Source organism: Triticum urartu, chromosome 7A (genome assembly GCF_056163025.1).
Source record: "Triticum urartu cultivar PI428250 chromosome 7A, HENAU_Tu73, whole genome shotgun sequence".
Classification (NCBI taxonomy): Eukaryota; Viridiplantae; Streptophyta; class Magnoliopsida; order Poales; family Poaceae; genus Triticum; species Triticum urartu.
In genome coordinates, this window is record NC_141879.1 from 137173071 (window position 1) to 137196358 (window position 23288).

A 23288-nucleotide genomic window follows, 5' to 3' on the forward strand; every position below is an offset into this window, starting at 1 on the left:
TAACACAAAACATGAATAAGTTTGTGTTGGAGGGAAGTCAATAAGGTGGTCGATGATAACACTGATCATCGAGGGCAAGGATGGTATTTCTCATAATGAACTCAACTGACATCCTGGAAGAGCTCAGAATGCCGGTGATGATCACGACACAATTGTTGAGAGATTTCATGAAGATGTAATCGATCGGCGATGACATCAAGCCAAAGGAATGATGAAGCGAAAGGTTATTGAACCCAAGGGTATGACACAAACTCGAAACCAAGCTCGTAGTTTAAGGCAAAATGGTATGAAGAGGAAGATCGACGTAAGCTTAGCTCATCGTCGAAAGTTGTGCTCCGGGAATAAGGACCCGGTAGCACGGTTAAAATCATCACAGTAGTGATATAGCCAAATAGGGTAGGAAGGATGTGATCGGGTACAAACTCGTAAGCAAAGAAGATTTCTAATAGTTGTTGAACCCTAGTGTGGACTCAGTTCAGTTATCGGTTTTTGAGTGTTTAATAACTCAGAGCCCGTGAAAAATTGGAATTAGTGAGAATGTAGTACTTGATGAAGAACTCATAAGAGGTTATGTAGTACTTGATGTTATCGAGGTACCATGGTGTAACACTCGACGGAAGATCAAAGTAAAGGTTGGACTGGTGTATTGATCCACAGAAGACAAGTGCTTAAACTTGCCCGTGAAATGGGGTCAAAGAAGAACATATGGTCGAAACCATGATTGCAAAAGGCCGGATCCCAGATATAAGAACTTATACCAAGGAAAAAGTTAATTTAAGAGAAGCTTTAATGATAAGATCTACGTCGTGTCCATGGGCATGAACACAAAATTCAAGGTCGACTCCCACTTCTTCAATGCATAACCTTTCATTCACTGCTCTAGATAAAAATGATTTCAGTGTAAAAACCTACCTGGTGAATTACTAGAGGAGTATGACCCGTGAAAACTTTCGGGTTCACACAGATTAAGAAAGGCATAGGTTCAACCCGTTAGGGTATCATGGAAACATATACCACAAGCTTCAATCATAAATACCACCAGCTCGAAAACAGAGCATGGTTGAGAAAACAGAGGATACAATTTTCCAAAAGCATTATGTATCCGAGGAAAAGCTCACAAGGTTATTGAATACGGAGGACACTGTCTAATAATAATCCAATAAAGGATCTGACGGTCAATAGCGGAGCTGATGTGAGTATCGGGACACAACCAGAGGAAGAAACAATGCGAAGGCATTGGATTATAGAAGCAATTGGCTAATTCAAATCCCTCATGTAAAGGAATTATGATTTCCAAATCAGACGACCAGAAGCAAATGCTCTGATTAAGGATGGATAATTGAGTAAGCTTAGGGGTAAAATCGACAACAATTTGATTGGTCGAGATTTAGCTCACGTTTAAAATGACGTCTGAGCCGAAAGGATGAATTCTAGGATCTGATTGAGGATTGCGAGCATTCGCACCCATATTGGATCGAAGACTCAAAATGACAAGGACAAGGGATGCCAATAATGATTACCACACTTAAGTGATTAATCATAATGAAAGCAAGCAAGAAACTCTGGAGCAATAGGTTGCTGAGGATCAGAAGATTGAATCGTATTTCGAAGACTTCTGTGAAACACATGAACAACTGGGGACGAGTGGATACTCGGTAAGTGTGAGAAAGTATCCGTAGGGGTATTTCTGCGGCAAGGAACTACAAGACAGTGGTACAAGGGATTCTTAAAAGTCGGAGAGCAATTCGATGCATATTGTAACAACATGAGAAACTCAGACTAATGGTATGAACAACAAGTGTATGTCGTTATCCATATGGATATATCGGTAGTAGGGAATTGAAAATGCAGAGGGCACAAGGGTCTCGAGAATGGTCGAAGAGTATCTTCAAAATCTTCTGGTGCAGTAGACGATCATCTGGAATGAGGGGCTCTCCAGGAGAAAGTATTATCGAGAACCTAAAGTTAGATTTAGTAAAACCATTTTAACCCGAATAGGAGAGAGATCAGAGTCCCAGAGTATAGACGAGGAATGAAAGATCCTAATACCACCCAATGGCGACGTGGGCCCGTAAGGCACACAGCCATGTTAGTAAAAAGTTTTGTAATGTCTAGACTCGACTTCGGCCAAGGAGTGTGGAAGGGGGATTCCTACAGGCAGTCGGCTCTGATACCAACTTGTGACGCCCCCGATTTGACCGTACACTAATCATACATGCAAACGTGTACGATCAAGATCAGGGACTCACGAGAAGATATCACAACACAACTCTACAAATAAAATAAGTCATACAAGCATCATATTACAAGCCAGGGGCCTCGAGGGCTCGAATACAAGAGCTTGATCATAGACGAGTCAGTGGAAGCAACAATATCTGAGTACAGACATAAGTTAAACAAGTTTTCCTTAAGAAGGCTAGCACAAACTGGGATATAGATCGAAAGAGGTGCAGGCCTCCTGCCTGGGATCCTCCTAAACTACTCCTGGTCGTCGTCAGCGGGCTACACGTAGTAGGAGGCACCTCCCGAGTAGTAGTAGTCGTCGTCGACGGTGGCGTCTGGCTCCTGGACTCCAACGTCTGGTCGCAGCAATCGGGTATAGGAAAGGGGAAAAGCGGGAGAAAAGCAACCGTGAGTACTCATCCAAAGTACTCGCAAGCAAGGAGCTACACTACATATGTATGCACTGGTACCAAATGGAATAAGGGTATCATATGTGGACTGAACTGCAGAATGCCGGAATAAGAGGGGGATAGCTAGTCCTATCGAAGACTACGCTTCTGGTAACCTCCAACTTGCAGCAGAAGAAGAGAGTAGATGGTAAGTTCACCAAGTAACATCACATAGCATAATCCTAACCGATGATCCTCCCCTCGTCGCCCTGTGAGAGAGCGATCACCGGTTGTATCTGGCACTTGGAAGGGTGTGTTCTATTAAGTATCTGGTTCTAGTAGTCATAAGGTCAAGGTACAACTCCAAGTCGTCCTGTTACCGAAGATCACGGCTATTCGAATAGATTAACTTCCCTGCAGAGGTGCACCACATAACCCAACACGCTCGATCCCATTTGGCCGGACACACTTTCCTGGGTCATGCCCGGCCTCGGGAGATCAACACGTCACAGCCCTACCTAGGCCCAACAGAGAGGTCAGCACGCCGGTCTAAATCCTATGGCGCAGGGGTCTGGGCCCATCGCCCTTTGCACACCTGCACGTTGCGAACGCGGCCGGTGAGCAGACCTAGCAACCTCCATTACAAAGGAAGTTGCGTTATGCGGTCCAACCCGGCGCGCGCCGCTCAGTCGCTGACGTCACGAAGGCTTCGGCTGGTACCACGACGTCGAGTGCCCATAACTGTCCCCGTGTAGATGGTTAGTGTGTATAGGCCTGTAGCCAGACTCAGATCAAATACCAAGATCTCGTTAAACGTGTTATCTTGAAGACACCGCGAACGCCGACCAGGGCCAGGCCCACCTCTCTCCTAGGTGGTCTTAACCTGCCCTGTCGCTCCGCCACAAAGATCCACCTAGAGGGCCGTCAGGACAAAGGTCCTTTCAGCCCCCAATCCGTGAATCACTCGCGGGTACTCCTCGAGCCAACCCGACTTTAGTCATCACATGTATCATGTATAAAGTATAGGTATATACCCGTGATCAACTCCCGAGTGATCATAGCCCGATAGTATAGCATGGCAGACGGACAAGAATGTATGGCCACTGATCATAAACTAGCATCCTATACTAAGCATTTAGGATTGCAGGTAAGGTATCAACAGTTTTAACAACAATGACAGGCTATGCATCAGGATAGGATTAACGGAAAGCAGTAACATGCTACACTACTCTAATGCAAGCAGTATAGAGGAGAGTAGGCGATATATGGTGATCAAGGGGGGGGGGGCTTGCCTGGTTGCTCTGGCAAGGAGGACGTGTCGTCAACACTGTAGTCAAACTGGAGGGGGGTCGCCGGCAGTCTCAGGGTCTACCGGAAAGAAGTAACGGAGGGGGAACACAATAAATAACAAAGCAATCAAAGCATCACAAGGCATAACATGACAATATGCAGTGCTAGGGGTGCCCTAACGCGGTATGAGGTGGTACCGGCAAAGGGGGGAAACATCCGGGAAAATATCCCCGGGGTTTCACATTTTCGGACAGATGAATTGGAGGGGGAAAGTTGCATGTTAGCTATGCTAGGGATGCGTGGCGGACGAACGGGCTGCGTATTCGGATTCGTCTCGTCGTTCTGAGCAACTTTCATGTACAAAGTTTTTCCATCCGAGCTACGGTTTATTTTATATTAATTTTAAAAGGATTTTACCATTTTCTAGAATTGACAGAATTAATTTAATCCTAAAATGCATTTATGACATCAGCATGATGTGAGCGGTCAAACGTGGACTTTGACTAGTCAACAGACCTCTGGGTCCCACATGTCATTTACATAGGTTAACTAAACCGGGGTAATTAGACTAACTAAGTGATTAGGCTAATTTATTTTAATCAGATTAGTTAAACAGGATTAATTAACTTAATTAATTCATTAGTTAATTAATTAATAACTAATTAATTTTATTAATTCATTTTTATTTTATTTTTTTATTTTGGGCATGGGCCCCGTCTGTCATTTGGCCAGGAGGCCATAGCGGGCGACGGGCAGCGGATACGGCTACGGGCGTAGCCGGGCGACGAGCGCCTGCCCACCCGGCGGGGCGCTACGGGGCAGCAAGCGAAGGGGGGGCGGCCTGGCGCCGGCAGCCGTGACCACAGCCGGAGCAGGGCCGCGCGGTGAGGCTAGGCGGCAGAGGTGGCCACGAGGAGCGGGAGGTAGTGGCGGCGGCGCACGAGGGGGGAGGCAGAAGCACACAGCAGCGGGAGCGACGGAGAGGAAGACAGGGGCGGCGATGGAGGCAATAGGGGATGCTGCGACGGTGCGGCCACGGCAGGTGCGAGGGAGACAGAGAGGAGAGGGGAGTTTCGCTCACCCCCGATGCAGGGGCTCGCCGGCGAGGCTTGACGGGGTCCGCCGGGGAGGAGGTCTGGGAGGCGAGCGTCTACGGCAGGCGGCGGGGCGTCGATCCAGCGGTGAGGTGGCGGGACGATGGCGGTAGGCGGCTGTTCCTCACGCGCCGACACGCCGGCGAGGTAGGGCCCCGGCGGGGCAAGGGGTCGTGCGCGAGGTGCTTGGCGACACTGGAGAACGAGAGCGAGCGGGGTCTCGGTCAGGAGGAGTGGGAGGGTTCGTGCAGGAGGAGTGGGGGGGTTCGTGCGAGGCGTCGGGATGATCCCGATCCAGATGTGGATCGGTGGGGGGAGTGGGGGTGGTTACCCTAGGGTTCGATCGGGGTGGGGGTAAGATAGGGCAGCCTGGGTCGGGTGGACTGGCCTGACAGGGGGTGGCCAGCTGGGCCAAGGCCCATCGGGGACGGGAGGGTTTTCTCCTTTTTTATTTTTTTGTTTTCTTTTCTTTTTCATTATAGTTTCCTTTTATTTCAGTTTCTTTAATATATATATATATATATATATATTCATATTTAGCACCTAACTTGGTATTTAAATTAAGTCCACTATCACAAAATGTGGAACTCCAAAATAAAATAGTTTAAAATTTTATAAACTATAAAAGGTATTTAAATAATTGTTTTTGCAGTTGTTTTATACATTTTTGAGTATTCAAACATTTTATAAAAGGGTGATTTCCTCACCGCAACTAACTCTGCATTACTTGGCACAGCCTGGACATTTTAGTTTTAAAGTTTGAATTTTGTTGTTATTTGCCTTTAATTAAATTTTGAATTTGAATCGGTTTTGAACTAACCCGAGATTAACTATAGTGACAGAGGTAATGTGGCATCATTAGCAGGGAATTACTGTAGTCTAATTATCCGGGCGTCACACACATCAAAGGGGGAGAGTGCTTAATCACATCAAAGGGAGAGAGCCCCCTGATGCTTGGTATTCAAGAGGAGAGAAGTCGCATGTCTTTAAGAGGGGAAAGACATGTTAGTATGTGTTATGATTGTTTTGTGCTGATTTTCTTGTTTTGCTCTGATTCCTTTTCCCTACCTTCTCCCAGTATTCCATATAAGATTCAGGGGGAGAAAGACATCCTCGGGAAGGAAATCTTCGAATTCATTGCATATCTTTACTTTGGGGGGACATGTCTATATCCAATAGAGTACCTAGTACTCACTCTCTACATGTCATCCCAATCTTGGTACTCTTGTGGTTTCCTATTCTTGCTCTGTCTAGTAGATGTTCCTGTATTATCTAACCTTGTTTACTCAGGTTCATCTCTTCCAAAGCCAGCCCAAGACCACAAGGTAAGTATATGCATCACACTCATGTGCATGATGATCTCTTGCTGATGTACATATTGTTTGCAAGAAGGACTCATGAACATGAAGGTATACTTCCCATATCCACATCATTTGCTCTGATGCATATAGCCAAGATACATGTAACTCATTGCTTGATCTGTCATGCGTATGCATTCACATGCTCTTATATTCCATATTTACATGATTGCATACATGTAGGGGGAGCCGATGCATGTTACATGACTTTCCAAAGCTTTTACTTGTTATTCTTCATATCTTTATCTAAAACTATGATGTATGTTGTCATCAATTATCAAAAAAGGGGGAGATTGAAAGCACAAGTGCTCCCTGGGTGATTTTGGTAATTAATGTCAACATATATCTTGTTGGACTAATATCTTCAACAGTGGAGTGGCATGGACAAGAGGATGTGGAACCCTTTCAAAATGCTAAGGACACATATTGGCTCAAGCTCAAGACTCTACCTTTTCATTTTGGTGATCCAAGATCACATTGAGTCCATAGAAAAAGCCAATACTATTAAAAGGGGATGAGGTGTTGCTTAATGGCTTGCTTGCTAAAAATGCTTAGTGATATTCTCCAAAACCCTCAACCACTTTCTCATATCCACATATGTCCCAAACCTAAAGTCAAACTCGGCCCCACCGATTTGATCTATCCGGCACCACCGAGTTCACTTGGCATAGCCACTGCCAGAAACCCTAATCAGTTCGGTTCCACCGAGTTTGCCTGACCAACTCTCTGTTTAGCTTATTACCAAAATCGGTCTCACCGAGTTTGCGTAATCGGTCAAACCGAGTTGAGGTTTTACCATATTCCTAGCACATCGGTCCCACCGAGTTGATCATATCGGTCCCACCGAAAATCCTAACGTTCACATTTTGAACTAAATCGGTCTGACCGAGTTTCTCGATTCGGTCCCACCGAGTTTGGTGATTTGTGTGTAACGGCTAGATTTTGTGTGGAGGCTATATATACCCCTCCATCCACTCTTCATTCGTGAGGAGAGCCATCAGAACGTGCCTACCCTTCCGGCATTCATTTTCTGAGAAAGAACCACCTACTCATGTGTTGAGACCGAGATATTCCAATCCAAGCACAAAAATATTGATCTCTAGCCTACCCCAAGTTGCTTTCTACTCAAATCATCTTTCCACCAAATCCAAATCTGTGAAAGAGAGTTGAGTGTTGGGGAGACTATCATTTGAAGCACAAGATTAAGGAGTTCATCATCAACACACCATCTATTACCTTTTGGAGAGTGATGCCTTCTAGATTGGTTAGGTGTCACTTGGGAGCCTCTGTCAAGAGTCTGGAGTTGAACCAAGAAATTTGTACGGGCAAGGAGATCGCCTACTTTGTGAAGATCTACCCTAGTGAGGCAAGTCCTTCGTGGGCGATGGCCATGGTGGGATAGACAAGATTGCTTCTTCGTGGACTCTTCGTGGGTGGAGCCCTCCGTAGGCTCGCGCAACCGTTACCCTTCGTGGGTTGAAGTCTCCATCAACATGGATGTACGATAGCATAACCTATCGGAACCACGCCAAAAATCTCCGTGTCTCCAATTGCGTTTGCATACTCCAATCCCATCCCATTACATTCTCGCAACTTGCATGTTTTAATTTCCGCTGCTCATATATTCTTGCCATGCTTGCTTGAAATGTATTGTGAATGTTTAAACTTATGTTAAAACTCCACCTCAATTTGAAGAAATTAAAAAATGCTACTTTTCCTTGTTGAGGGTCTAACCCCCCCCCCCCACCCCCACTCTAGACACCTCTTCTCAATCCTTTCACATAGGAATCCCTAATTTGGATCCATGACCATTTGGTGAATCAGAGGAGTGAGTGTAGTATGTGTGAGCATTTGAACATATAATTGTAGCAATGATTCTTATACTGGCCAATCTGATCCTTGCATGTGTATGAACATATAATTGTAGCAATGATTCTTCTACTGGCCAATCTGATCATTGCATTATATATCCTTGTTGTATATAACATGAGGTATGATGTTCCTAGTTTTCTTGTGAACTTGTCTCATTTTGCAATGTGATTACATGTTTCTAGTTGCGACTACTATGTAATGTCCATTTATGTTATCTTAGAAGCACAACGAAACATTTATATAAACTAACTTATAGTACCAAGTAGCATGACGCACAATTAATTCTTCAGAGTTGCCAACCGTAGTTGTTGTCTTGATTGCTGGAATGTGAGGAATTAAAAGCGCGGCATTGCTCAGTAGCTGCCCTTAAAAAGGCGGAGAAGAGAATAGCCATGTTTCAAATATTCAAAGAAATCAAACTTATCGTAGGGGAGGATCTCGACGTACATGATGTGTAGATTGGTTGATAGACAGACACCAAGATACTATGTTTCATCATTGAGTCAGTCTGATTTCCCCTGATAGTTTTTTTGAGGAATATTTCCCCGATAGTTGTAGAAGTGAAACCTGAATTCAAATCGCTATCAAGAGTAGTGCACTTTCAAGGTCTAGGATTGAGAGGAACTGGGAAATATCATCATGCTAAAGTAGCTCAAGCTCTGAAACATCAGTCGTTAACAATGTCGATTTGGCGCTTTCCTGAGAGAGCAAAAGGCAACAGCCACGCACCAAATTGATCGGGGGACTGGTGCTGATGGAACCACACTACTTGAAATCTAGGCACGCTAGCTTGTGACCGGTCGTCCGCTGCTCGACACCATAGATGTGCAACTCTTACCGGCCGGTGTGGGCGCGTGGCCGCTCGCCGGGCTACTACTCGGCGCTTCCCGTGAAGACACCACGAACGTGGTCGAGCAGGATCACCATCCTAGCGGAGCTGGGCCACGGTCTGGCCAAGAGTGTTGGCCGAAGCCCTTTCCCTTTGTCCCAGTTTTTTCGGTGGACACACACGAGCGCACACACAGTTAGTCCTGTCCCACGTCCTGGCAGAGCTTAACAAGAGCAGAGGAAAACAGGGTAGTAAAGCTGAGTAGCCACGCAAACGAATGCTCTTTCTTTTAGTTTTCGACTGATTGATCAGCCACACAAATTGTGCGTGTTATATGGGTTAAACAGTCAACTTCACAACCGACTATTCATCAAACTCCCTAAATAACTTTCACTGAATTAGGAGAAAATATGATGTGCTGAAACCAAGCCATTTAGGATGAATAACAGGTGAAAAGTATGTTTCAAGTGTTCAAAAATTCTGAAACAAGTATAATGTGCTGATGAGGTGAGTCTCCACAAACTTGTAAAATTACAAGTTTAAATTCAATTTCACTTGTGAGCTATGAAAGAAACCAAATTTAGCAATGAATAGCGATAAAACGTGAAGCATGTGGAATGGCTGAATTTGTATTTTAGCTCCCAAGCGAAGCTACATTTGAACTTGAAATTTTACATATTTGCAGAACCTCTACCCTCTAGCATGTTATATTTTTAAAGGACTATGAGACATTTGAGACATGTTTTTCAGTTGGTTTTTATCAGTTTCCTCTTTAACTTAGTTTTCAGCATAACTTGGTTTCCACATGATACTTTCAGTTACAAGCAAACAACTATACTCCCTCCGTCTTGGTGCATTAGGCATCTTACGAAAATCAAATAATCCCAAAACATCAAGACACGAAACAGTAGTACTAGTTGCATGCATATTAATTAGACCCCAGCTATTAATTGGAGGACCAATGCAAGCAATTTTTGTGACACACTATTGAGATTTGAAGAGGTGTCCTAATTAATAGCACGGTTTTAGTTGAGAAAGGAATGATGCGATTGGCTTCCTCTGTGATTCAACTTTTCTCTTAGTTTAATCTCTTCGCGCCTAGGTCGCAGTGCACTTTCTATGCCTAATGCACCTAGATGGAGCGAGAGTATGTACTTTTCACACTCAGTCCATTACACAACTAATGTGCACTGCGAGTACCACTTCTCCCCGTTCCACTTCTCTGCTACAGTGTGAGAGAGGCGACCATGGAGGGTCTTCGTCTTATCCCTTCTCCCGCCGGCGAGCCTATGGGTTCCTTGCCCCTCCGTCGGCCGCTTTAGCGGCGGGAGGGCCGGGGAAACCCCGGTGCTTCATTCTTAGCATGTAGATAGGCGTAGAAGTAGGGGTCCCATGAGCATCATTCTCTTGGTGGTGCCGACGTTCGGTGGAATAAACGTGCTTCAGATCCATCCCCAGCTCGGCTTGTCCGAAGGATCTGGAGCTTTTTGTGCCTTGGGGTCATCGGAGAGGCGGTGGTGATGACGACCTTTTGGGATTTTTGTTATCTGGCCTTGTCCCTGTCCCAATGGCATTTCCTCCGATGTCACTGCGCGGCTGTGGGAGCTTGTATAGGAGTGAAGTCGACGGTTGGTAGCCATCGCCCTTGGGGGCGGCATTGGCCGTCGGGAGAGCGTGGCGGCTCGGGAGCAGGCTGGCGACCTGGTGGTGGAAGATCTGCGGGTTTCACCCGACTTGTTCCATGTGGAATGATGGACCTGGGATCCGTTCTATAGCACGGGGATGAGCCCCGGTCGACGCGGTACATCGACAACGACTCTCCCGTGTGCGGGGAGTTTCTCTTTCGACTCGTAAAGCTGGAGTCAACAATGGTGCTGGCTCGGATCCGGCGATAGTCGAAGAAGTTGGTGTTTGCGGGGACCTCCAGGCCATGAAAAATCAAAGATGTCCTTCCTCCATTATTTCATTATAAGTTTTAGGCGAGGCTCCATTGAATACACAAGTATCTTATTATATATCTGACAAAAGAAAAACTTATCCATCAGGGGCAATAAATTGTACGGAAATGTTAACGCCCACACGTGTGGGCTTTGACCATCTCGACCACACGTATCCATCACCGTCCAGTACTATATGTACGAATCTTGATACAATCTGGCTGATTTTCTGTGCCACGTAGGACAAGGCGTGTGTGTGGTGTGTGACATAGTTTGTTCACATATCCGTTTTACCACACGGAGGGGCCGGTGTGTGGGCGTTTAGCAATTCACCTACACACCAGTTTTCAGTCACGCACAAGGGCTGGTGTGTGGGCATTTGCCATCTCGCCCACACGCCCGTCTCCTCTCCCACACGTAAGCTGCTAGTTGCCATGTGTTTTTGCAGCGCACATGGCAACTGCCTCTAGTGTGCTTTATAAGCAGGTGGCAACTCTCTTTTTTTACCCGAGTTGCCATGTGTTTTTGCAGGGTACACGGCAACTGCCTAGTGTGCACATAAGCAGATGGCAATTGTCTTTTACCGAGTTGCCATGTGTTTTTGCATGGTACATGGCAACTGCCCCAACGTGCACGTACATGGCAACTGCCCTAACGTGCACGTAAGCAGATGGCAACTCTTCCTTTTTACATGGCAACTGCCCTAGCATGCTTGTGAGCACATGACAACTCTCTCAACTGCCTAGTGTTAGTATATGGCAACTCCTAAAGTTATGAAATCATGGCAACTACATCAGATCAGACCATACATGGCAACTACAGTTGAGCAACCATGGCAACTGCAGTTGTCCGACATGACAACCGTAGTTCAGCGACATGGCAACTGCAGATAAACGAACATGGACGAGGGTCTGGACCATGGCAACTGCGGGCGCGCGGTGGGCGTCACGCGTCGCGTGCGGGACCAGAAGAGTACGAGGCCTGACATACGGGCGTGTGGGCGTTATCAACTTCGCCCACACGCACGCGCGTGAGAGGGTTCAGGAGGGAAAAAAAGATGTGTGTGGGCATTAGTTGTTTTCCCCACATGTAGGTGTGTGGGCTGGTTGATGTACATGCCACACGAGGCGTGTGGCATAACTACCCGATACACCACACGTGTGGCCGTTATCGAGACCCTAAATTGTAACTTTCATATAAACTAGCACAGTGGTTGAGCACATGCACGAGGCTACCTTTCAATTATATGTTAGTTTGTATTATTGAGAGAAGTCTACTTTACCACCCTCAACTAACTGATGGGTTTAAAGTTCAACCCTCAACTTGTAAACCGGTTAGAACACACCCTAAACTTACAATGCGTCTTATTTTAACCCTGAGGCAGTTGGAAGGTGGTTTTGCGGGATGTGGCATTCAAATTGACTAGTCAAAGATGATATGGCATCCTAATAAGCATTAATTTGTGAAAAGGATGGCTAGCCCCACATGTCATAGAGAAGAGAATCATACATGAGCGACGACTCGGTCTCATGCCTCCCCATTGTCCTCCTTAGCAATTCCCCGACGCTCACATGGTTGCCGTCGCGGGTAGTCTGGAAGCCGCCATCGAGGTCTGGGAGGAGGAGGCTGATGATGAGAGTGAGTTGGGTGTGTCTCTTGAGGCCCATGGTGACATCATGTTGGGGACACCATACTCGGCTCGGAGTACGGAGAACTCGTGGACAGGCACGCCATGTCGGCAATGAGGGTGGTATCCTCGTCATGGTCGGGCACATGGAAGAGGCCCTAGTCCTCGCAGGCGGAAGCCACGCGGCTCTGGATCTCGACGGGTGCAACATCGCCCCGTCCCCCATGCCACCATCGAGAGAATCGTCGTCGCCTTTTGCTGTAATCGCATCCAATAGCACCCCAAGCCAAGCCACCTTGCCATTTGGCCCCGACTCGCAGAGACGAACTCCCCCATCGGAGGAATTGTGCCAAGGAGCCCTCTGTAGCTCATGTTGTGCTCGTCTTCTTCACCTCCGGCAGAAGACAACCAGGTTGTCGTCTTTGGCTGCGCACCTCCGTCATCGAGCTACTTGCATACATAGACGTGGATTGGGCCGGCTGCCCCGACACACAACGATTAGCGTCCGGCTACTGTGTATCTTTTGGCAACTCGCTCATCGCATGGTGCTCTAAGTGGCATCCCATCGTCTCTTGGTCGAGTGTCGAAGCCGAGTACCGTGCAGTGGCCAACGTGGTAGCTAAGACATGTTGGCTGCGTCACCTTCTTGGTGAGCTTCGTATCCCATTCCCAAGGCTACAGTGTTTTTGTGACAATGTTTCGGCCACCTATCTTGCTGCTAATCCGGTGCGGCACAAGCGCACACATTGAGTTGGATGTTCAGTTCGTTCTCGAGAAGGTTCAGTTGGGTGAGCTCCGTGTAATTCACATACCAACCACTCAACAGATTGATGACATTATGACCAAAGGGTTGCCAACCGCTACATTCCAGGAGTTTCATTTTAGTCTTTGCGTTGCGATCCCGCCGCTCAGACTGCGTGGGGTGGGGGGGGGGGTTGAATGTGACATATCTGTACAAATCTTCCAACTGATCTCTCTTTTATCTCTAGCCTTGTATATCTAACTTCTATAGACTTCGTAGGATTTGTTGACCTGTCACAGAAGACATATCTTCTCTATATTGTAAACGACTCTCATGAATACAATTGCATCGAATACCTTTCTACATATAACATGATGTATGATGTTCCTAATTTGCTTGTCAAATTGTCTCATTTTGCAATGTGATTACATGTTTCTAGCTGCGACTAGTATGTAATGTCCACTTATGTTAGAGCATCTCCACCCACCCCCCAACAAGCCCCCCAGGACGCCTTTTATAGTGCCGACGGTGAAAAATCGGCCCAGCCGCGCCCCAACTCCTTGTTTATCGCCGGTTTAGGACGAAATAACAGTCGTCGATCCCGAGCCAAACCCAACCCCCTAAGGGGCGCCTGGGGGCGCCAGCCGAAGCGAAAAAGCGGGCAGGCTTGCTCTGTCGGCGACAGACAGGCCTATTCCCACTGTTTTCCCCCCTTTCCCTGCATTTTCCTCATTGCTTCCCCCTTCTGTCCCGTCGCTCCCGCCATTCTCCTCCCGCTCATCCGTCCGCCATGCCGCCGAAGAAGTATTCAGCCCCTCGCATCGCTGCCGCTATCGATTCCACCCAGCCGAAACAGAGGAAGCCGAGGGCACCGATGGCAAGACCACAGGGCGTGTCCAACATCGAGTGGAGAGCGGAGGTTCAACGCCGGGAGGCTGTCAGCACTGACCGGCGGAAGAGGCTCATCGCCAAGAAGGCCAGGGACGCGGCAGCGGCGGCGGAGCAGGTAAAGGCGACTCAGGCGGGGATGATGAATCCGCCCGACCACTTCCCACAACCTGCATGGGGGAGCCAAGCGAGCGTCCTGTCGTCGACCAACTTCTCGCCACCGCTGCCACCCTGGGCGTACGCACCCTCGCCTGGCTACTCCGACGGCGACGCTCATGGCGGTTTTAACCCCAACATCACCTTCCCGCACGGCGCGGCGCCGCGTGCCTCCCCGTCCGGCCTGAACCCCGACCAGCGCACTCCCTCCCCCGCGTTCACCGCCGGCCTCCACACCCAATACAACTACTCGCCGCAAGCGTACTCAGCCTCGCCGACGCCGCCTCTGCGCTAGGGTGCCCTACCATTCACACACGCCTCGGCGGCACAGTTCGGCAACCCCGACGCCACGACGCCGACATGGACGAGATCATCACGAGCAGCTCGGTCGCCGCCGCCTCCTGCCCCGACTTCCACGCGCAAGATGAAACAATGGACACCGGCGTCGACATGGACGACGAGCTCGACAAAGTTGAGGAGGGGGAGGAAGAACAGGCGGCGGAGGAGATGGAGCTGGCGCTGGGGCGAAAGGGAGAAAGAAGAAGCGGGCGGCCAGTGCCAGGCCAAGCGAGTCGCGTGTCAAGTGGACGTCCAAGGAAGACGAGTGCCTCGGCAAAGCATGGAAGACCGTTAGCATCGACCCGATAACCGACTGGAATCGAAACACCGACACGTACTAGAGACGGATCAATACGGTGTTCGATGAGCGCAAGCTGGTCGACCCCTACTTCGCCACTATCCACATGGAGCGCGGCGACAAGACCATGGCGAACCATTGGGCGATCATCCAGGCGGCCCGCAACAAATGGCATGGGATCGTTGAGGAGATTGCGGCTTGCCCGGAAAGCGGCACCAACGTCGAGGGTCAAGTATGTCCAGCCGCCAGCTCACTTGTTCTTTCACCATTCTTTGGCTGCGCAGATGGTTCGGATGTTCAACATGTATAGTCAGGACAACAGCGACCAAGAGTTCAAATTTCTTCACGTGTTCTCCTGGATCGAGTCGTGCAAGAAGTGGAGGGAGGTCCGGCTCACCCTCGCCACGGCAAAGGAGACGTACAAGCCGGATGTGCCCGCCCTGGGGGCGGCGGATGGGCGCCTTGATGGCAACAAAAGAGCAAAGACGGTGAGGGACACGTCACCCGCTGCCGAACGGCTGCAATCATCGATCGAGCAGTGCATCGCTGATGCCAAGACCAGTGCCGCAAAGAGGGAGGGGAAATCGGACGTGCGGTGGTCGGCTCTGATGACGAAGCAGGACGTGAAGCTCAACCTTCTCAGGACCAATGTCGCCGCGAAGAAGAGGAACACTGACCTGGCGTTCTTGATGGCGGCAGACATGTCGACGATGGACAAGCAGGTCAAGCGTGGTACCTAGCGGAGCGCGGCCTCATCTTGAACCAGATGCCTGGGCCAGCGCCGACCACCGCCCTAATGCTCACGCCGACAACAACACCGACGCCCAGCCCGAGCGATGAAGTGGTGTTGGCGCCGACCTCCATCCCGAGCATGGAAGCCATGCCGACGCCGAGCACGCCTGCCTCCACGTCGACCCCGGCCAGTCCCACGCCAGAGGAGCCCGCTGTTTGATGCGATCCGTGCCTATGCTTCCTTCCTTTTGATCGTTGAACTTTCGGGCATGTTTGATCGTCGAACTGTGGCATGGTGATTGCCGACTTGTCGCATGGTGATCGCCGAACTTGTGGCGTGTTTTTGGTAGCGGGAAAGACAAGTTTGATTTTTTTTGGGGTCTAGGGGCCGAAACCTAGGGGCGCGGCTGGGAACTCGATCGCCTCCAGAGCGAAAAAACCGCCGGCGCAAACAGGAGAACGCATTTGCGGGGTGCGTTGGGGGGGGGGGGGGGGGGGGCGAACGGCTGGAGATGCTCTTATCTTAGAAGCACAAAGAAACATTGGTATAAGCTGACTTGTAGTACCGAACTAGATGACTCGTTGCGGTTCTTACTCTACTTCCACTGCTTTTTCTCAGCCAAACGAAAAAAGAAATTCACCCCTGCTTTGCTTTTTCTAAAGATGCATCGGTTCCTGAGTAAAGTTAACTCAGGCTTCTTATGGTCATAAAACATGAGTAATCATTTTGAAAAAGGATACAATGCGACCTCAAAACTTACACTAATAATGTTTTAAATATTTAGATTAATTGTGATGCAAAGTAGCTTTATAATACCAAGTTCATTAGGTTTTATAAATACTCCCTCCATTCCTAAATACTCCAGCATTAAAGTGCGTGGAGAAGCTCTCTCTTCTCCTTTGTTTAATAGCCATTCCTTGATGGATCAGTAAGAAAAAAATGTGAAGAAGCTTACAATAAAATAGGTTTGATTTCAGTGTGTGCACAAACAGGTCCAGTAAGTTGCTCTAGCATATACTCCCTCCGTTCCGAATTACTTGTCTTGGATTTGTCTAGATACGGATGTATCTAGACTCATTTTAGTGCTAGATACCTCCGTATCTAGACAAATCTAAGACAAGTAATTCAGAATGGAGGGAGTACCAAACAGAGAGACGGAGACAGAGATGGAGAGTTGTTATTAGATGGAAATCTATATGAGAAAGAGAGAGTGTGAGCAACAAAGCTGAGTATCCCTTGCTGCGGCTTGATGTAGACTAAGGGGGGAGGTGAGGACCTAGGAGTCGACGAGCTGCTACTGGCCTTCTGATGCTTCCTAAAAATGTTGTCTGGTGCATAGCAAGATTAAAACATTAGGCAGAAAACAACATTTGCTCTGCCTAGTGGAAAAATAAGTAAACATGACAGAATAAATCAGATCAAGATGCGGATGGTTAAGGCAAGATCATTTAGCAAAACTAAAATATTCATCAATCAAATGCTGACAACCATACAACACAACCATCAAGGTATGAAATCGGGTCGTGGGGGAGCTCAACCAGAGTTTAGGCCGGTCGATCTGGTCGTATGGACACTGGAAGTAGAGAGAGCATGCCTGCTCTTCTTCTTGCTCCCACCGGACCACATCAGAAGAGGGGTTAGAGCCAGCTGTGGCTGGGAGACGAAGGAGGCCAGTGGGAGTCAACGGCACCAGCGCCATGGCCAAGCCAACTGCTTGTGCAACTGAGGGGATAGTGCTAAACAAGGAGGCTGGCCAAGATATGCAAGTTTGAATACTACTGGTCCACCTTCACTTGATCCTAAAATCAGCTTCGGAGTGTGGATCCCAACAAAATCTGTTAACAACAGATATTCCCTGAATTTCTATGGATACCCAACAATGGCAAATACTCCCGATGGAAACAAAAGCAGAGACGGCATATGCACTTGACGATCAGGGTGGCATGTCCTTCTAGAGCTGTCGGCGGTTCCTTCCTCTTGCCCATGGCCTCCCATAGTGGAGAAGGTGCCGATGACCGCACGACCTCGTCCGGATTGAGCTCATCCTGCGGCGTCTTCCTCAAATCTCTATATGCGCGCTATATTCGTCTCTGGTTTCTCGACGCAGTACTCTTCTGTGCCTACAAAATAACTATAGAACTTTAAAGTTCAAGTTAATTGCACATCAATTCTCTTTATATAAACAAACATTCATGGATCCAATGTTTCAACAAAAGTGAAACTAAATTTTGGGCTGGTAGACTTTCCACAAACAAAGTCGGTGGAACAGTAGAATGCATTATTATCCTTTAATCAGTGGTAGATTTTGAGCCCCGCGACAATCTCAACCTTTGGAATTCCTAGCCTTGTCATCAGCAAATCCATTATTATCCTGACTGTAGTTCGGATATTCTGCAACTTCTAGTAATATAAGACGACAGTATTAGTTGAGGATTTAAACAACCAATGATGGTAGATATAGTAAGTAGGGTAAAGGAAATCACCAAGACATGGATGTCTCCAATATATATGAGCACACTTGGTTTATACACGATTGGCTATTATGCATATATAGTATCACAGGTACACAGTCTATCTATTTTCGATAATATACAAATGTGATATTTATTTACCAACTAAGCAAAATAGCTAGAGCACCAAGGTAAATCGTGTAAAGTATATGCAATAGTAATTTTCATATGGAATGTGCTATTTATTAACCAAGCTGATTATGTTGTCTTTACCTGGAAAAGGCGAGCAATTGTAAAATGGGTTATTTATAGGACAGCCAGCATGGGTAATTGTTGGAGTTGGTTGTTAGTTGATGATGCAGAACCTAGTGAGTCTTGTTCATATAGTCATCCGGACATAGAAAGTTGAAGCAAGCATGGGAAAAACTTATGGCAGCATCGATTCTAAAATTACAGAGCAAAGCTTGCTAGAGAATCAATCATTAACAAATGCTACATCAACCAAACAATCAAGAAATCAAAAGTTGCTCGAGCTAAGCCCCAAATCAGCAGCCTGCACACCTACCTTGCTTTAAATTCTACCCGTATTATCCTAGACAAGAAAATAACCTTAGACCAAGTACAATCTCTATGGTCATCACCAGATCGAAAAGGGAAAACACCCAAATGCCAAATGGTCACATCCCTCTTCACACTCGGAAAGCTGCATACTGCAATCAACCTTTGTAAACAGCACCACACCCTGCTGTTAAACATATATCACGCATTATCATGCTAGAGTAGTTAGGAGAATCCAGGTTGTTAGCTTGTTTATCTTTTCATCTGTTTATTCTCCTCTATCTCTCCATATATCTCTCTGGTTGTTGAACAACCGTAATCTTGTATGCCTCTGCGAGAGCCGGCCTCGCCTAATCAATATATAACACGCGGGCTCCCATGTTACGGGAATTGAGACGCTTCCATAATTTCCACACCTGCAAGGTTGCAATATTGGCTCCAGTAAGCAAAACCACACCCACCAAAGTTTGTGGTACGGAAGGAATGAGGAGGATGGGATAACCAGTAGCAGCCGTAGCCCACAAAACACAAAATCGAGGGGAGACCGAGAGAGGAAGCAGGAGCTCACCTGCCTGGTGGAGGTGAGAATGAACCGGGGAGGAGGGGCGTGGGTGACAGTGTTGTCGTTGGTGCGGGGGGCCTCGGTGGTGGACGAGTTCCACACGCATGGCGAGCTCCCGCGGCTCGGCGCCCTGCTCTGCATCACCGACCGTCGCGGAGGCCAGCGGGATGAGGAGACGTGGGTGATGTCGTGTGGCAGCCAGCGGTGTTGTCGCTGGTGCGGTGGCCCTCGATGGTGGACGAGCTCCACGCGCACGGCGAGCTCTCGTGGCTCGGTGCCTTGCTCTACACCGCCGCGACAGCCGGCTATTTATTAACCAAGCTGATTATGTTGTCTTTACCTAGAAAAGGCGAGCAATTGTAAAATGGGTTAGTTATAGGACAGCCAGCATGGGTAATTGTTGGAGTTGGTTGTTAGTTGATGATGCAGAACCTAGTGAGTCTTGTTCATATAGTCATCCAGACATAGAAAGTTGAAGCAAGCATGGGAAAAACTTATGGCAGCATCAATTCTAAAATTACAGAGCAAAGCTTGCTAGAGAATCAATCATTAACAAATGCTACATCAACCAAACAGTCAAGAAATCAAAAGTTGCTTGAGCTAAGCCCCAAATCAGCAGCCTGCACACCTACCTTGCTTTAAATTCTACTCGTATTATCCTGGACAGGAAATAACCTTAGACCAAGTACAATATCTATGGTCATCACCAGATCGGAAAGGGAAAACACCCAAATGCCAAATGGTCACATACCTCTTCACACTCGGAAAGCTGCATACTGCAATCAACCTTTGTAAACAGCACCACACCCTGCTGTTAAACATATATCACGCATTATCATGCTAGAGTAGTTAGGAGAATCCAGGTTGTTAGCTTGTTTATCTTTTCATCTGTTTATTCTCCTCTATCTCTCCATGTATCTCTCTGGTTGTTGAACAACCGTAATCTTGTATGCCTCTGCGAGAGCCGGCCTCGCCTAATCAATATATAACACGCGGGTTCCCATGTTACGGGAGTTGAGACACTTCCACAATTTCCACACCTGCAAGGTTGCAATATTGGCACCAGTAAGCAAAACCACACCCACCAAAGTTTGTGGTACGGAAGGAATGAGGAGGATGGGATAACCAGTAGCAGCCGTACCCCACAAAACACAAAATCGAGGGGAGACCGAGAGAGGAAGCAGGAGCTCACCTGCCTGATGGAGGTGAGAATGAACCGGGGAGGAGGGGCGTGGTTGACAGTGTTGTCGTTGGTGCGGGGGGCCTCGGTGGTGGACGAGTTCCACACACATGGCGAGCTCCTGCGGCTCGGCGCCCTGCTCTGCATCACCGACCATCGCGGAGGCCAGCGGGATGAGGAGACGTGGGTGATGTCGTGTGGCAGCCAGCGGTGTTGTCGCTGGTGCTGTGGCCCTCGATGGTGGACGAGCTCCACGTGCACGGCGAGCTCCCGTGGCTCGGTGCCTTGCTCTACACCGCCGCGACAGCCGGCGGCACAAAGAGGAGGATGGGCTCGCGGCAGGGGCGGGGACAGAGGAAAGAAGGGGTGGCAGCGCCAGGAGAACCGAGGGAGAGGAGAGGAGGCGGGCAAGAAAGGAGACGAGGTTGAGGCGGCGGCGGCAGGAGAGGAGGCGGCTGCGGGGGCGCTAGGTCTGGCTACTTTTGCCTGCTCACTTCCCCTTTTCTTTCTTTTCTCGCTGCCGCTTCCCCTGCCCGATCGCACACACTGGCCGCTTTTTCTCTCCACTATTCATCGAGGACACGTGGATGGCGCGCTTCTGCCTAGCACCCCTTTCATCATTTATATGTTCAATAGCATTGATGCACAAATAATTCTTCAGAGTCGTGAACCATAATTGTTGTCATGGTTGTTGGAACATGAGGAATTGAAAGTAGAACATTGCTCAGCAGCCGCTCTTAAAAATCCCGAGAAGAGAACAGCCATGTTTCAAACGTTCAGAGAAACAAAACTTATCAGAGGGAAGGATCATGATGGGTGGATTGGTTGATAGATAGGTACCAAGACAATATATTTCATCAGTGCGTCAATCTGATTTCCCCTTCTAGTTGTTTTTGAGGAATTTTTCCCCGGATAGTTACACAAGTGAAACCTGAATTCCAATCGCCATCGAGAGTAGTGCGCACTTTGAAGGTCTAGGATTGAGGGGAATTGGGAAATATCTGTTAGGTTGATCTCTCCACCAATGGGCCCAACGGCTCATTGGGCCCTTGACCCACGCCCTGATCGGGGGCGTCCAACCCAAGCAAGGCTGGTGGGCCCCTATCGCGCAGTGCTATAAAGAGGAGGTGGGGACCAGGGGCACAGGGTACGAGGTTCGTCACCGCCACTGTTCCCTACTCCTAACCATATCCGATCCAGAGGGAGGCACTGAAGCGATGGGAAGCTCCGCCGCCGCCACTGCCCATACATCTCAGCCGCATCCACCCCACTACTCTCTGCCATCACCGGCTCCATGGCCGGCACCAGGAGCTCGAGAAGGTAGAACTACTGCTAATCCCTAAGCCTATACGATCCACAGTTCTATCAATGGTATCAGACAAGGTTTGGTTTAGGATTTTCAGTAGAAAAGAACACAAAAGAAAATCTTTCCCCCTCCCGAAGAACCCTAGACAGGGCAAAGAAGATCACCGGAGCAGGGCCTTGGGCTCACCGGCAAAGAGTGCCGCCGTCTTGGCCGCGCCGTTCCTCTCGATCTCGATGTGCATCGGCAAGCCGAGGCATCGAGAAGAAGAACATCACCCCCTTTTGGGGGCAAAGAGACCATGTGGTCGCCGAAACATGGCGCCGCCGCTGAACCGCTTGACGGCGGTGCGCCCATCTACGGGTGCACGCACATGCCGGCAAGGGGGCCAGAGGGGCGCCGTTCTTCCCTGAATCTCCACTGCTCGAAGCCTTATATGGTGGTGGAGGGAGAAATAACAGAAAAGAAAGGGAAATAGGAACGGGATCGCGCGCCGCAGTGGTTTGCTGTCCACGCCGGCGGCCGGCGCAGCCGTGCCCAGCCGCTACTCCAACAGAGATGGAGGCGCCGTCGAGGCGCAAGTGTAGTAGAGGAGGGCGCAAGCCCGACCCTCTCTCTCTGCCACAGGAAAGGAAGGGAGGCGCGGTGGCGCTCGTCGCCGTTGCCGGCGACCGGAGCAGCGCGATGCCCCGGCGTGCGGGACAGAGCAACAGATCAGAGGAGGGGCTCGCGCCTAGTCCTCTCTACCAAAGAGAAGGGGGAAGGGAAAGGAGGCGCGCGCGGCGTGGTGGCTTCCTCCGTCGCCGCCGGCGGCCGGGGCGCAACCCCGTGGTTCCGCCGTCACGAGAGAGAGATCGAGAGGGGCGAGGGAAACAGAATGGGCCAGGGTTGCGGTCGGGGCTTCCTCTCCTCACAGTTTGTTCAAGTGAAAATCGCTCTGGATCATCCGATCAAGATCAATGGCCAGAAAGAAACCCCTAGCTCTGCCCTGGGCTTTTGGGCCAAAATCTTATTTGGGCCAGTGGACTGCGGACTAGGCCAGAGTGGTTGGCGCCCTCGTGTCACTTTTGGGCCGAAAGGAGAGCAAGCGCAGCCGCGGTTGCCCAGCGCGCGCAGCTGACATTTTTTCTTTTTTCTTTTCCTGTTTTTGTCCAGTTTTGGGCTAATTACACTACAGATTTTCTATTCAAAGTAATTCAAAAAAATTGTTTAGAAAATAGAAAAGTAAAAGAAAATGTTTTGAAAAGTAAACAGAAAAAGTCTTTGAAAATGAAAATAGAAAATTTTCAGAAAAGAAATGTTCATGAATTTTATAAAGAAAATAATAAAGTTCATGAATTTTTCTTTAGTAAAAGAAAAGTTTCTGTAAAGAATAAAAAGTTCATGAATTTTTTATTCATGTTTTTCCGCTACGTAAATAATTAATAGTACTCTTTCACAAAGAAAGAAAAAGTATTATC

General features: G+C 48.4%; 1 long non-coding RNA gene across 2 annotated transcripts; it reads right to left on the reverse strand.

The window, feature by feature from the left end:
• Positions 1-17000: 17000 nt before the first annotated feature.
• On the reverse strand, positions 17001-22722 carry LOC125525896 (uncharacterized). 2 transcript variants are annotated; one of them, XR_015611512.1, is made up of 4 exons: positions 20538-22722; positions 20097-20385; positions 19352-19685; positions 17001-19199 (listed from the first exon to the last, which is right to left on the reverse strand). It is a non-coding gene; the product is annotated as an uncharacterized LOC125525896 (long non-coding RNA). The 2 variants fall into 2 exon arrangements; XR_015611513.1 differs by having other exon boundaries at positions 20487-22722.
• Positions 22723-23288: the final 566 nt, after the last annotated feature.